Source organism: Marmota marmota, unplaced genomic scaffold (assembly GCF_001458135.2).
Source record: "Marmota marmota marmota unplaced genomic scaffold, marMar, whole genome shotgun sequence".
Taxonomy (NCBI): Eukaryota; Metazoa; Chordata; class Mammalia; order Rodentia; family Sciuridae; genus Marmota; species Marmota marmota.
Window position 1 is genome coordinate 32,549,502 of NW_026000108.1, and position 15,293 is coordinate 32,564,794.

General features: G+C 41.2%; 1 non-coding gene across 1 annotated transcript; it reads right to left on the reverse strand.

The window, feature by feature from the left end:
- Positions 1-834: 834 nt before the first annotated feature.
- On the reverse strand, positions 835-965 carry LOC125611010. The gene has a single exon (XR_007341121.1). It is a non-coding gene; the product is annotated as a U8 small nucleolar RNA (small nucleolar RNA).
- Between the last annotated feature and the right edge of the window lie 14,328 nt (positions 966-15,293).

Consider the following 15,293-nt stretch of genomic DNA (forward strand, 5'->3'; position numbering starts at 1 on the left):
ACAATAGGATGGGCAGAAGCATTTAATACTCTCATGCTTCCCTACCACATTTACTACGCAAAGCACATTAAACTGTCCTCAATTTTAAATTAACCTATTATTCTAGAATTTTGAAACTTTTAAAATTTAAATTTTTTAAATTTTTTAAATTCTAGTTTCTCTAATCATGATCGTCATAATAAGTAATTTAGTCGATTCCCGTCAAATTTTATGGTAGGCTAAAATAATGACCTCCAAAGATATCAGGTCTTAATCCATGCAACCTGTGAATGTGAATCTGTATGGAAATATCTTTACAGATGTGAGCAAATAAGGAGCCTGCGATGAGGAGATTATAGAGATAATCCAGATGAGCCTAGTGTGACCACGTGGATCCTTATAATAGGCAAGGGAGAAGAGAAAGAAGAAGAGAAGAAAACCTGGGTACCGCAGCAGAGATGCAGAGTGAGGTGGGCACAAGTCACAAGAGGGTGGCAGCCACAGAAAGCAGGAGGAGACATGGAGCTGATAGAATGGTGCTGATTCTTGAGATATCAGTGATGCTGGCTTCAGAATTCTGGTCTCTGGAATTGTCAGGGAAATTTTTTCTGTCGTCTTACCTCAATAAATTTGTGGTAATTTGTTATAGCAGCTATAAGAAACTCATACATGTATGGAGCCCTGTGGAAGGTCAGTGTGTGTGTGTGTGTGTGTGTGTGTGTGTTTTCTTTGATCTTCACACTAACATTATGAAACAAGTATTACATTTGTATAAAGAAAAGTAAAGTTTAGAGAGATTAAATAAGTAAGCCAAAAGTCCTAAGCAATTATAGCAGAACTGAGATTTTATTTTGAATCACATAGGAGCAATCAGAGTGTTGCAAGTCCTTATTATTCATAGACACTAATCACCATACAAACTCCAATCATCCTGTTCCATCTGCCCTCCAAAAGGAGGAATAGATAAGGATTGTCCCACCTGAAGGTCAGAACTGGGATTTGAATCTGGCTGAAGATTCCGAGGCTACTGAGTCTAAAGTGGATCATCACAACTACATTCCTACACCAAAGGCTGTGGTATAAAGTGCCCTATAACAATCAGCTTTGGCCAAGAACAACTCATCCCTGATGGTCAAAACTCCCAAAACCTCCTACAGGAAGGGAATATGAAAACTCAGATATAAGCTAAGTGTTATTGAACATAGAACACAGAATTTTTTAAAAGAGTTTTATGTAATTTTATTTTTTGTACAAAAATGCATAAAGCAATTTCAAATCCTCATGGAATAGAATGAAATATAAATATACATGCAATTATTTATATCAACCAAATAGAACACAGAATTAAAAAAAAAAAAAAAAAACAACCTTTAAACCATCATTTGGTTTTTGCCTAAATTCTAAAACAGTTCCAATTGAAGGAAGAAAGGACAAAAATTAACTTTGTTTTTTTTTTTTTTAAAGAGAGAGTGGAGAGAGAGAGAGAGAGAGAGAGAGAGAATTTTTTTAATATTTATTTTTTTTTAGCTTTTCGGCAGACACAACATCTTTGTTTGTATGTGGTGCTGAGGATCGAACCCGGGCTGCACGCATGTCAGACGAGCGCGCTACCGCTTGAGCCACATCCTCAGCCCCCAAAAATTAACTTTGAATAGTGTTGCTTTCCATTAATTTATATTGGCTTGCCTGTGAATGGCCTTTGTTAAATGGTATTTCAGTTTTAGTTCTTCCTGCAGATAATCTCTTTCCGTTCGTAAGCAATGAAAAAGAACAGATAAAGAAGTAATGCAGGGCTGGGGATGTGGCTCAAGCGGTAGCGCACTCACCTGGCATGCGTGTGGCCCAGGTTCGATCCTCAGCACCACATACAAACAAAGATGTTGTGTCCGCCGAAAACTAAAAAATAAATATTAAAAATTCTCTCTCTCTCTTAAAAAAAAAGAAGTAATGCATTATGACTCTGTTAAAATCATTTCATCACTGGTGTTTATAAAAAATGTATTAGTCTGGCTGAAGATGTAGCTCAGTGGTAGAGTGCTTGCCTGGCATTCATAAGGCCCTAAGTTCAATTCCCAGCACCAAAAAATAAAAAATAGATAAAATAAAATAAATAAATATGTGTGTGTGTGTGTGTGTGTGTGTGTGTGTGTGAGAGAGAGAGAGAGAGAGAGAGAGAGACATATATATGGATAGATGGGTATCTGTCTCTGTTCTACCTGTAACTAGATTCAATACACATCCTAGGAGAGCCTACTATTACAAAATGACATGCAAGTTGCTGCTTTAATGCAAAGGCCAGCAGTCCTAGAGGAACTCAGACACCAGTTATGATGATCATAATAATAACCAACGTCTCTGCAGCACTCACCACACACCGGTATTTTTCTCAATGCACTCCTTGTATTCATTCCTTAATTCTCACAACTCCAGAAGTATCTTCTGTTCTTGTGACCCCTACTTTAAAAATCAAGAAAACAATGTTTAGAAAGGTTCAAACTTGTCCATGATCCTTCAACAGTGACTGAGCCACCATGTAAACTTAAGAAACCCATGCTCTTAACTGTTCCTAAATCAGAAATCAGACAAGGGTACAGTTGATCAAATTTAAAATGGAGGAAGATATGTTTTCAAAAGAAATAGATAAGAAAGTTACCTCAGTGTTCATAGAAACCTGCCATGTGCCATTCCCCCTTCAGCTCACATTCCCAGTTCATCAAACATTCCAAACACGGAATGCAAGCTCTGTGCCTCAGGATCTTTGCACTTACTGTTTTTTCTGCCTGCAATGACTGTTAAGTATTTTATAATTAATTTGATTCTACTAAATTTGAAATAATCATGGAAATTTTATTATAATTAATTAAAGTTATTTTGTGTGCTTGTTAATTGTTTATTTTTTCCATTAGACTCTGCCCCATGAGGGTCAAGCTCACCTCTGTCTTATTCATATTGAATCCTGGATGTTCAATTCATAACAGGCCCTCAATACTTACCTACATGTTATTGTTGCAATTGTGGGAAACTCAAGAAAGGATTCATACAGGTGAAGGTTTTGAGGCTGGATCTGAAAGTTGGCTAAAATTTTAATGTGGGAACTTGAAAAAGAAAGAGATTCAGCCTGGAGGAAGCAGCATCAAATTTTTATTTTTATTTTTATTTTTTGATCTGGCATCAGGCATCTAAATGTTAAATATATTTTCTTTCTGGGATGTTTTCTGACTCCATAAACACTCCCCCAGTTACTATATCAGCAATTTTTTCTTGTTTAAAAAATTCTTACCTGAATCATTGAAGCTGATTTTTCCTGAACTCCCTCTAAGTATCTGCCCTTTCGTCCAGCTAAGCATTTTGGAATGTGTCTATTCACTGGCGGTGTCCTGGGGAGGCCTTTCAGCCTCATTGTGTCCTACAATACCCTATTGTGTATGTGGAACCCAGACTAGTTTCAGGCTATTTTTACCACACACACGCTCACGCTGGTTTGAGCATTTTAATTAAATCAGACAAACAACCAATCACTAACTTAGTCAGTGACCAGTCATTCACTGAAAATAGTCGGACAGATTGTCTGTAGACTTCACCTCCATCCTTCTGTTAGTGAAGCCATTTTGGTTTTCTCCACTTCATCTCATTCAGGGCGTCCTCCTCCCTCCACCTGACGTATGGCTTCTAGGGTTCTCTGGCCCAATGCATGTTTAGGTTTCCAATTACTGGTCCCTGGTTACATTCATCCTGCCCTCATTCTTTTTGTTTGTTCCCATCGAGGTACTTAATATACTGTGATCCATTGTATTTTTCATTTGTCAAGTAACGAGTTTTTATTTGGGTTTCCAATTTAGGGGGTTTTATCATCTTAGTATTAGGCATGCATACCATCTGTGTATGTTAGGGCATTGTCAGAGCCTTATCTTGGCTTCCTTTCATCTTCCCCTGATCCTGGGAATGGACGGAGGCCTTGTGTCTAATAAGTCATTTGCATCAGCATGTCCCAAATGACCAAGAGATGAGGCTGGGAGAGATTAGCATGGTAATCTCATTCTGATGGATAAAATTAGCAAAGATATTCCCCACAAATGGAGAGCTGCCATTGGCGAACTGCTGTGCTTAGAATCAATTACTAAATTACTTTGAGCTCTAAGTTGACATTAACAGAAAAAAATTGCCATCGACCGAAGGGAAATAAGATAAAAAATATGCGATCATTAAATCTCTCGCTACTATTCACGAATGTGACTCACAAGAATGGTACACAAAATAGAGCAGAATTTAATTTTTAACAGTGCCCCCTGTCAACATTTCATCCTAAGCTTCTTCGTGGCCTATGAGACGGCCCTGGCCTTTCCCATTTATTAGCAATGGGAGGAGAAGTAGGGAGAGGGAGAGAACCTGGGTCAGCCTCTCCTTTTCCCTCTGGCTGTGTCTGAGCAGACAAATGGATCTCCAGTGTCTCAGTCACCCACTTGTGCCAAGCAGGGACTGGTGGGCTGCTCTCTGGGCCCATGGAGAACCAGTTCAGTGAAAGCCTGGTGACCTTCCAAATGTCCTCTCCTGATCCACACCATCAACAATGGGAAGTTTCTACCAGCCCACACGGCCGGGGACGAGGGGCTGTAAACCTTTCCTCAGACCTCGATTCTCCAAAACATGGCACTGCTAATTAATATGACCACCTTCATTTAAAAAAGCATTTCTCTGTTCAGAAACCCACACTTGGAGAGACACTGGTAATGACCTGTGTAAACAAGGAACTTAGTTCCAATAAAGGGGAAGAAGCTTTAAAACTGTTTTTCAAAGCCAGGGCCTGGGGAATCCCAGTGGCATAGTAATTGTTAATATCATTATTAGCACAGTATACATATCAGCTGTCGAGATATTATGAGGACTTGAATTCAATCTCTGTTGGGGGAGTCAGGGTCAACATCATTAGCTATAGATCTTGTCTCAGTTTCCATATAGATGCCTGAGGGCCAGTGTCTGCCAGATACATCTCTATAGATGGGCATCACCATCGGACATAGAAGGGGCCCATCACACACACACACCAGTGATAGACAACAAGCTTTTGTTTATCTGAAGGTTTACTGGAATTAACTGATTAGTGTCAACTTGATACAATAACTTTTGTCTACAGCGCAGTAGATCATTCTGATGGTTTTATTGATGGAGCGTGTTGTCTAATGTAACTTCTAGGGCAAGTTGGATTTAGACAAAGTCTGGCACATTTCTCTTAAGAGGAAACTGAAAAAGCTGTTTGTAAATGCATCCTTGACAGGACACCTTCTGCAATCTGATCGATATTACAATAGTAATTGTGATATTAATAATAATAATTATGAGGCAGACTCGTAATTGAAATGTATGCAGTTCGGTGTTTGGCAAATGCCTCTTTAAGGAGACACATTTTGTGCTCTTACAGATATTACAACCAAATGGTGATATTAATAACAATGATTAGAAGGGAGGTTTGTAAGAGAAACATAAGCCATCCATTCTTAAATTAAACGTGGAACACAAAACCATTAAAGGGAAATTAGAAAATAAGGGTAGGTGGTTAAGAGCGACACAACTTCCCTGTAAAAATTGCCTGTGAAAATGACAGAGAAATGGAATGAGAGCCAGTGGGAATTGATACATTTACATGGGATTTTCAACAACTGTAAACAATATTTATTCAAAAGCTGCATTCTCATTTTGGTAGGGAAAATTAAAAACAGATCATGAGTGTTGAGGTATTATTTATGGTAAACCTCATCAGTCTATCAATTCAAGAAAACCATATGCACAATGGATCTTCAGAACTGAATCTAGAATAACTAACCACGAGCGTGGTCGGTGCTGTAAAGTCCCCTAAATCAAATAGTTTTTAGAAACAATCCATATCTTTAATTTTGGTCATTGTTGTTTTATCCCAATTCTATATTAAAATTAACTGTTGCAATTTTCTGAGCCCACATCACATTCTAGAAAGAGAAATGGTGACTTGCTTCAGTCACTGGAGAGATGACAGTTTGTCTCTGAGAGCAGAAACAGGGCAAGTTGATGAGAAGAGGAACTTCTTAAAGAAAATGAAGAGATGAAGCAGTCACTTAGCACACAGGTGCCAATTAACCCGAAAATCATTCCTACTATTGGGCTGCAAGTTTTTTTCTTCCACAATTGCACCATGTCTTATTGAAATGAGGTCAGCACAAGACACACTGTGAACTGCAAAATGGAGTAATTATCTTCTGGATCTCATCAGCAGTATTTCCTAAAGGCTGCAATTAGCCATCTCTGATCTGGTTTTAGGAGAGAATTATTTTCTATTCTTCTTGAGGGAACATACTTCTTTCTTATCCTGGGGTGACACTTTTTTTTTCCTAAAGCCCCGGCAATTGGGCCATACTGCAAATAACTGCTACACAGACCAGACTAGCGCTGATTCCCAAGGGGAGGATTCCCAGGGTCGATCTCCTTCCATTTCTCAAGACTTAGCAAATGACAAAACCAACAGAATTTCTTGCCCTGAGAAAGAAGCATCCAACTCTCTCACCAGCAAATATTGGATGACTTCTGTATACAACTGAGAAACAGTAATCTGTGCTTTTAAGCACGTATGAACAACCACAACAAAAATTCATAAATGTCTCCCATGTCTCCTGCACCCTTCCCTCAAGCTAGATTCCCTGGCTGCAATAAAGTCACCTGAGGGTCACCTCAGGTCCTAGCATCCTTCAAACAAAAAGAACCCAGGTCTCCCTGAATCTAAAACAAAACCTTTTAGTGGAGAGAGGAGAGGAGGAAGGACTAGTAAATTAAACCATACAGCATAAATGAGCCAGTTTGAATAGAAGAAGATCACACCAAAATAGTCAGGAATGTTTTCAAATCAGAAGACACAAAGTGGTTCTTCTGGATACTGAGGCCAACCCTGTGAATATCAGCAAACATGCATTCATTGATTGACAGGCATGGTCCCTCAATGTTATTTAATCCTTTCAGCAATTTTGTAAGTTAGGGATTATCACCACCATTCTCCAGGTGGGAAAGCCAGGTTAAGGAACACAAACCCAGGTCATGCAGATGAATAGCACGCTGGCATCTTAACTTGGAGTTTAGTCATCTCTAATTTTAACCAGGCCCTTCTACCTCCCTCCCTGTGCCCTCCCAGGCTGGGGATCACTTGGTCACCCACCCCCACCCCACCAGGGTGGCCCCAAGACAGCTGGGGGCAGAAGCTGAAGGGTCTTCATTGTGAGGCAGGGCTTGACTGGGGGTCCAGCAGTCTGCCCTTGGGCCGTGTCTGAAGTCACTGTGCTTAGCCTCCCTCTAACAATCGCCAATGGTGTCCAAGGGTTTCTGAGGGCAGAAATATCCAGGCCTTGGAGGGGGAGGAAAGGGAAGAAAAAGAGGAAGAGAAGCCCCTCGTTAGTCCTCCAGATTCCTCAGATGACAGAGCAAGGGAGAGAGAGAGAGAAAAGACAGACGGGGAGAGGGGTCAGTGTTCCTGGCAGTAAACCAGGATTTGACTGTCCCTCCGATGCCTAAAACAGCTGTGATGGCCAGACCCTGGTAACATGCTATGTGATTTGGAAAATAAGAAGCTTGGCCCTATGAAGTATTTAGATGGGCAACAGCCAGATATAAGAAAATGTAAAATTATGTCCTTTTCTTCTTCTGTGGCCCCTTGTTCTGTGTTCTGTAATATCTTGCCAGCTAAATGCTGGGTCCTGGCAACTAAAAGTCTCCCAGATCCACCTGCACCTGGGCCCTTCATGCTAACAGGCTTTTTAAAATTTTTATATTTATTTTTTTAGTTGTCAATGAATCTTTTGTTTTATTTATTTATATGTGGTGCCGAGGATGGAACCCAGAGCCTCACACATGCCAGACAAGCGCTCTACCACGGAGCCACAACCCCAGCTCTAACAGGCTGGGGGTGAGATTTTGCCCTCAATCTCACCACTGAGGCTGCACACAGGGTGCTCTTCCTGACCTTCTAGGAGTTTTAGATATTGGGTATCTCTGCCCTCATGTTCTCTGTAACCAAGGTGTTCAAAAGGAAGGCAAGAAAGTGAACTAAATTGCAGTATGTCTAATCCAAATATTAACTTGACATTGCAATGCCGCCCCAGGTAATATAAGAGTTTGGGTAAGTGCTTATAATAGGAAGTTGCATATAGAGAACAATACTCAAAATTAAGTGTAAACTCTGAAAATTTTGTGTCCACATGGCTGAAGCATGGAATTCTGAGTCAGACAGATCTGGATTGACTCTGCCCCTTATAAGATCTGTGACTTGGGACAGTCATTGAACCTCCATAAGCCTCTGCTTATAAAAAAAAAAAAAAAAATCTGTAAGAATAGTGACCACCAATGCAAAGAGCCACTGTGAGGATTAAAGTATACCTGTTTGAAACTTGGCATAGGATCAGACCTATTGTAGGCTTGCAATAAATGGTACCTCTATAACTAGAAGGGAAGTTGAATGGTGGGGAGGGAGAGGAAATTCTCCCAATGAGTGCAAGTGGAGGGAGGAAAAGCATATTAAGACCTTCTTGTAAAGCTCAGGGACCTTGGAGCCAGGGCAAGCTCCAACCTGGTGAGCCTTCAGGGTCCCTTTATATGATGGACCACCATGTGGGCAAAAAGGAGACTGTGATTCTTAGCTCATTTAGGATCTACTCATATTCATTGCTGGCTTTAAATTCTGTATTTTTAAAGGTTCCAGTTAAATGAAACAACCATGCAAAGAAATCTACCTGCAAATTATGATCTCTGCTGGGCCCAGATATGCATGTATATCTGTAATATATGTGTGTGTGTGTGTGCGCGCGCGCGCGTGTGTGTATAGGTAGATATTTGGTACTAAGGATTGAACCCAGGGTTTCTTTACCACTAAACTACATCTCCATCCTTCTTGTTTTTTTCAATTGGTTCTTTTTAGTTATATATAACATTAGAATCCATTTTGACATAATTATAATAATTTGGAGGGAGCAGGGATAAGATAAGGAAGGAACAGTGGAATGAATCTGGCCTAACTTCTGATTTTTGATTTTGAGACAGTGCTCCTTTAAGTTTCTGAGGGTCTTGGTAAATTGCCTAAGCTGGCCTCAAACTTGCAATCCTTCTGCCTCAGCCTCTTGAGTCAATGGGATTACAGGCATGTGTCGCCATGCCCCACAAAAACTTATTTATAGATGTGACTATTTCTTTCATTCAACTACCTAGCACTCTTCTGCATCGAGGTGATGTGCCCCCTCTAAGGTCTTGGGATTGGGCCAGAACCTACGGCCCTGCCTTACGCTGCTCATGCTAGGGTACTGTGCCAGAACAAATGGCAGGGGGCAATGTCTAGGCAGTAGAAATAAGGTGGCTTGCTTCTTTAAGTTATTATGGGATTTCCTATGTTTCTACAGTAAAAAGGTATTATTTTTTGTTTTCAGGGAAAAGGTGTTTGTTTTTTTTTAATTTACCTATTATCAAATAACCAGTTTGAGCAAATTTTAAAATTTCAGTTGATGGGTAGGCGGGTGGGTATGAGGGAAGCTGACTTCTACTCCCTACATTTTTGTGATTTTGAGATCAGTTCCACCAGGTTAATAGATAGCTTCCTTGAATACTAGGAGCATATACTTGCCAGGAAGGTAGAAGTGGCCAGTCTTGAGTTTCCATCCTTCCTCTCTGCTTAGAAGACACTATGAAGCCCAGAGAATGTGGCCTGGATTACTTTCAAACATGGTCATTTTTGAAAGGATTGACTTCACTTAAAAATTCATGTCGAGAACTTAGAATTATTACTGGTATTTCTCTTTCTCTCTCTCTCTCTTTCTCTCTCTCTCTCTCTCTCTCCCCCTTCCCTCCCTCTCCCTCGATCTCTCTTGGTGCTAGGGATAGAACCCAGGGCCTTGTGCATGCAAGGAAAGCACTCTCCCAACTGAGCTATATCCCCAGCCCATTATTACTTCTTGATCCCTTACATTGCACTAAGCATTTGGTATATATATTGTCTCATTTTTATTTTTATTCTTTTGTACCAGGGAGTGAACCCAGGGGTGCTTAACCATTGAGCCACACCCCCAGCCCTGTTTTATTTTTTTATTCTGAGACAGGGTCTCACTAAGTTGCTTGAGGCCTTACTAAATTGCAGAGGCTAGTCTTGAAATTGCAGTCCTCCTGCCTCAGCCTCCCAAGTTGCTGGGATTAGAGGGATATGTCACTGCGCCCAGATGTCTCACTTAATCTTCACAACAAATGTCATGGATATGCCGCATTGCTGTCATTATTAAGTAAGTTGTCCGTGATTGTGGAATAGTAAGTTCCAGAACTAGATTTGGGTGCCAAAAATCAGACTCTGAACTTCCCTTTCTCAGCCGCACCACTTCGATACATCCTGAAATACTCTTACCAAGTGAAATAGAGTGCGTGAATCAATATTTGAAATGAGTCAACTTCTAAGTGCCCAAGAATCAACAGTTTCTTGCTCCCTTAGCCCCAAACCAGTAATCAGTAATTTCCCTTTCCTTGAGCCCCAGGGTTAGCAACAGGCCCTTTGCTTTCGATAATTTCATTGATACTTTACCAGGAATCAAATGTGGGCCCCAAAACTTAAGGAGACTAGGCAAACAACAGGAAAAGCAGAGCCTCATGAGAGCTATGTGCAAATGAGGGCAGTTCCTTGCATAATAATATGCAAGATTCTGATCACCAATTTTTGACCACCTTCTCTGCATCATGTTCCCTTATAAGTTCTTTAGATGTGCTGCTTATTTATGAGTAAACTGATGCACAAGAGGTTCAGTAGCTTGCTGAAATTGGATTCTGACCTTGACCATCTGGCTCCCGAACCCGAGCTCTTAACCAGTACAGTTGCATTTCTTCTCCTGGCCAGCATAGCCTCAGAGGGCAGAGTTCAGCCTTATACAAGAAAAACCTTCTAGAAGCTTGGAGCTCTCCGACAGCATGGACAGCTTAAAGTAATGAGACCTGTGCTTTGGAAATGTAGTCAAGGCTCGATTTACTTGCTCTGGGGTGTTGGGCAGGGAATCCCTGCATTATGTGACAGGTTGGAATGGACAACCACAAGAGAGAACGCAGAGACTGGGAGCTTTCGGATTTTGAACTGCCTCACACTAGAATCCAGCCTCCACCTTCAATCACTAGCATAGTAACCCTGGAAATTCTAGGCAGAAATGTTTCATGAGGCATCAGTCTCATCTTTACCCACCCCCATCAAAATTTGAAACCTGTAGCCAGACACAGTGGCACATGTCTGTAATCCCAGCTACTCAGGAGACTAAGGGAAGGGAAACTCAAGCTAGAGGCCAGGCATAGTAACTTAGCAAAACCCTGTCTTGATAAAATAAAAAGGGCTGGGGGGTAGCTCAGTGGTAGAGTGCCCACCTAGCATGTACAAGGCCCTGAGTTTGATCCCCAAAACTACAGAAAGAGAGAAAGGAAGAAAGAGAGAGAGAAAGAGGGAGAGGGGAGGGAGGGGGGAGAGAGAGAGAAAAGAAGAAAGGGATGGAAGGAGGGGGAGGGAGGAAGGAGGGAAGAAAGAAGAAAGAGAAAAAAAATAAAAATAAAATCGAGACCTTCACAAGGTCTCAGTTCTCACTCTCCCTCCACTAGATATCATGCCTCTGAGGCTCCTTTCCACCATTCTTCTTGTCAGATAGTAATTATTGAAATAAACCTCGTGTGCAAGAAAAGGGGTTTTTATCACATTGCAGAAGAAGCCAGTCGACCTCAGGAATCCTGTAAGAGCCTTCTCCACGCTGGGTCAGCCTGCTGTCTTCTCTCACCTGGGGTCATTGCAACACCCTCGTCATTGTCTTCTAGTACTCCTGTCTCCCCTGTATCAATTCTCCACACTGCAGTCAGAGTGGTCCTTAAGACATATAAATCAAATCATGTCATTTCTCAACTCAAAAGTCTCCACTGACTTTCTGTTTCCATTAAAATGAAAGACAAGCCCTTGCAATGGCGCTGAGATCCTCTGCGATCTGCCCTCCTCCACCTTGGCCTCCCCACACAGGAACTGCGCCTTAACTCATTCTGCTCCAGCCACTGGCCTTGTCCCTCTAAGGCACCATGAATCGCTCCTCCTTCAGGGCTTCACAGACTCCTGTGCCATCTGCCTGAAATAATCTCCCCCACACAGCTGTGTACCTCGTTGCCTTACTTCCTCCATGGCTCTGCTAAAAGGTCACCTTTATCAAGCCCCACCACCGGTCCCAAAGGACAATTTAGAAAAAGAGAACTAAATATTTTAATACCATCTACCAAAAAAACATTTCACAACTTCACAATCCGTAAGAGCCACGAAAGGAAAGGCAACCCCTGGAATTATACAAGGTATAACCCTAAGTGGAAGCCCCCAACTGGGGGTTCCCTGACCACCCCATGTAACAGAGCTACCAAACCTTCTCTAGTAGTTTTTATCACCTAATCTACTACTTACCTATTTGTTGACTGTCTCTCCTGTCCACTCCCTGAATGAAAGAAATCAAGGCCTTTTTTTGTTTGAACTTGTACCCACTATAGTGCCTGCCACATGGGGGCGCTCCAGTTCTTGTTGAATGAATGAACGAATGAATGAATGAATGAATGACAAAATGCTCAGGAGTACAGATTGGAGAGTTGAATATAATTATGGAGTCACGAGAAATGTGCAGATCAATAGTGCAGATCAAGAAAAAGTGAGGAGAAATTAGAACTTTACGTATTTTACAGTGCTGCGGGTGGAACACAGGGCATCACACATGTTAGGCAAGCACTCCCCCAGCCCAGGAATGATGACTAGAAAAAGCTGATTGTGAGGTTGAGTGTACTAAGTATATGTAATTGGAAGAGTCATGTAAATCGGTCCAAGTGTCAGCAAATTAAATAAAAGGAAGCAAAGAGGGACACTGAAAAATAGTTCTGTTGCCCAGTAGCTGTACTGTCCACTGGTAACAGAGTTGGGTCTGTGGAGATGTAAGGAGTTGTGACAACCCCATAGAGGTGTGTGCATGATTCTGAGCTGGAGTGTACGGCAGGGGTAGAAGAATAGAGCTGTTTGTTTCCCACGGTCCCTCCTCTGTCCTTCCCACACACCTACATCAAGGACAAGAGCAACAGATAGAACCTAAGATATGCAAGGGAGATTGCCACCCACTTGGAGACAAAGGGAGGCAGCACAGAGTTTTCTAAAGACCCTGAGTGGTCCGGTGAGCCTGGGAGACACCTGTCTTGGGGAGAAGCAAAGAGACCCTTCCACTAGGATCCGCAATCTGGCCTCTGAGAACGTCATAGCAACACACATAGAGGACCATTTGTGAGCACAGCCATTCAAAACAGAAATAAGGGAGACAATTAAACAGAGGCAAGTTCCTAGGTAAGGGGAAATAATTGAAACAGATTTATTCCAATTACATACTCCTCCTTTGTAGAAATGCACAAAAACATGGAGCCTAATTTGGGCCACTCTTGCTTTGATGACCTGTAAGAAAAAGGAGTTTTCTTTATTAGCCTGAAACCTGTATTAAGAGCAATAAGTGAAAGTCCTATAGGTTAGAGCCTTGGCTGCACATTTTCCATGTAACATAAACATACATTGAAGAATTTCTGGGGGGGGTGGGGGTGCTTAATGTCCACATAATCACCCACATTTAATGTGTTGCTCTTCAGGGAAAAGAGCATAAACATTCCCAAGGTCATAACTGATGTAATTTGGGGACCAACGTCTCACCCACTTCTGAGGCATGAACATTTTGTTCCCAATTAAAACATTTAATCCCAGAATTCTTTTCCTGCCCCTTCATGTGTCATCTCATTAGCCAGGTCTGTATGAACAATAGAAATTCCTGGAATTGCATTAACAGTTTTTATAGTAAAACACTATCAGGAGAGTGTGTGTGATTTAGTACAATCCATTTTATGTCAGGCATTTGACTTAATGATATTTCCTCTTCTACTTACTTATGCATTTCATTATCTGTTTTTCTGTTTTTGTGTCTTCTGAAACACAATAAACTACAAGCAACATGAAAAGATCGGTGTGCCTTTCAGAGCATGCTTCATTTTTCATCTGTAATGGATCTTTTTGTAGGGTTCTCACAACCAATTCAAAGGGAATGAAATATTTCCTTACTTCCTGCCACAGCAGCCTTTGGAAGGGAAACCCATGATAGCAAAGTCTAGGAGAGAAAAGGGTTGAAGAAAAAGGTAAGTGCCAGGACTTTGAAAAACAGCAGCCTCCCTCCAGTCTCAAATGCCACACCCGCCTCACTCCCTTCAACATCCTCTCTTCTGACATCCTTTGCTAGGTACGTTGATGTTTTGAGTCAATTCTAATTGCATTTGTGCCGTGCTCTAAAGCACATGGTATTATCTGTTTCAACAGGCATTATTTTCAAGGCTATAAAGCACAATTTTCTCCCTCTACTTCCTTTACAATATTTTTTTCTTCCTTCTTTTTAGAAATGTCCTGAAGGTAAGGAATACCCAGGTAGTCACCTGGAACCTTGCTACTCAAAGTATGATCCTTGGACATCAGTACCAGCATCTCCTGGGAGCTTGTTGGAAATGCAGAGTCTTAGGCTCCACCCCAGACCTACTGGATCAGAATCTGCATTCTAACAATATCCCCCAGGAGATTTGTCAGTGGAAAAAGCACTGCCTCAGGTCAAGATGAGTAGAATGAATGAAGTCAAGTGTAAAAGTTTGGATACAGATGGAGAGTATGGCACAGTATGGTTTTGACCTAAGAATGAAGTCAGAGAGGCTTATGCAATTTAAATGTTTGTTCCTATCTTATTTATTTTTCATATGTTTCCCAAGTACATAAAAATGGAAATATAAAATTTCCTTAAAAAATTTATAAAAATCATAGCGGGGAACCATGACTCACCCCTGTAATGCCAGCAACTCAGAAAGCTGAGGCAGGAGTATTACAAGTTCAAGGCCAGCCTAGGCAACCTAGGAAGACCCTGTTTCAAAGGAAAAAACAAAACAAAACAAAACAACAGAGTTGGGGATATGACTCAGCATCCTTGGGTTTGATCTCCAGTTTAAAAAAAATCTGTCTGGCATATTGTTTTTCCTGTATCAGAAATTGAAGACATAGGGGCTGAGGTTGTAGCTCAGTGGTTGAGCATTTGCCTCGCATGCGTAAGGAACTGGGTTAGATCCTCAGCACCACATAAAATAAATAAATGAGTAAATAAAACAAAGATATTAAAAAAAATTGAAGACATGGAAAAAAAAGATTAAAATATGAGCTATTAAATACCCTGGGTGGTAACTGAGTGTGGTATACTTAGATGCTGAGCTCCCCCATCTGCCTGATA